The sequence below is a fragment of the Sinocyclocheilus grahami genome, unplaced genomic scaffold, assembly GCF_001515645.1.
Source record: "Sinocyclocheilus grahami isolate Dianchi unplaced genomic scaffold, SAMN03320097.WGS_v1.1 scaffold982.1, whole genome shotgun sequence".
NCBI classification, from domain to species: Eukaryota; Metazoa; Chordata; class Actinopteri; order Cypriniformes; family Cyprinidae; genus Sinocyclocheilus; species Sinocyclocheilus grahami.
Window position 1 is genome coordinate 1 of NW_015506161.1, and position 1,188 is coordinate 1,188.

Sequence of the window (1,188 nt, forward strand, 5' to 3'; positions counted from 1 at the left end):
ATTATTATTCTTTAGTTTGGGTTAAACAAATCAATTTTGCTTAGTGGGCGTAGGTGGAGCACACAATCCTGATCAGTGGAGCACACAATCTTGCATAAACTGAGTCCAGTAAATCAACTTTACGCTGAGAAATTCTGTGAATTCCCACATCCCACTGCTGAAGTGCATGGACACAAATGCAGGGCATCAAACTGTGAGCTCTGACTGTTTGTTGAGTCAGGATTTAGTGGAAGGGCCATGAATATTTATCCACAGCTGTCACATCAGTATGTGTCTGCACTTTTGTATCTATGTGTTTATGTGGAATAATTAACCCCACTGTGCAGAATCATTTACTTCTTTATGGGTTGTAACATTGTCTATTCTATTTTTCCAGAGTTATAATTAATAACAATACGGTCATGATTAAATGTTATTTAAATATAAATGTTACACAGCAAGTTGCCCAAGAGACAAACACCATATTTTCTTTGAAAGTGTGGGCATATTTATGTACATGCATTTGTGTTTCTGGGTGTTTGCACATAGTAAATCCATTCATAGCCTGAATAAAAAAAATATCTTTAGACTGTCTGATAGTGCATTAATATACTAGCATTAATATACTATTAAATTTAGTATTTAGCATTAATATACTATTACATTTTTTTTTATTAATGTTTTGGCAAATTCATATGCGTTGAATCATGCAACAACACCTCTAAACGTATGGAAATAGTTTTGTTGCATAATAAACACATTTAGCTGACCAATCATAGCACATTCTCGCTAATAGCCAATCACGTTTTGCTTTACATTCAGAGCGGTCTTGTCATGAAATAACTTTGCTTATCTGCATTGGCTCAAAAAGGAAACGTAAGGGGCATAAAAATTGGTACAGTAAAAGATGTTTAAATTTGGATTTCTTTATACCATTAGACTGTGTATCAAACCAAGCTACAGTATTATATTTTACTTGCTTTTGAAAATGCAGCTCTTTAAAGCCCGGCTATGGGAACAGCACTATACTGGATACAGACATGTTATGGAAGTGTCATGTTATTCAAGATGGAAAGAAAAGCATCAATAAGTGACTAATAACTGGATTCAACCTCATGATAAACGTGAGTTTGTGTAATAGCCTAGATTAAATTGCCATCACACAAGAGCCAACAGCGTTTCCCAGGTTTTCAGTCGAGCCATTTAAAT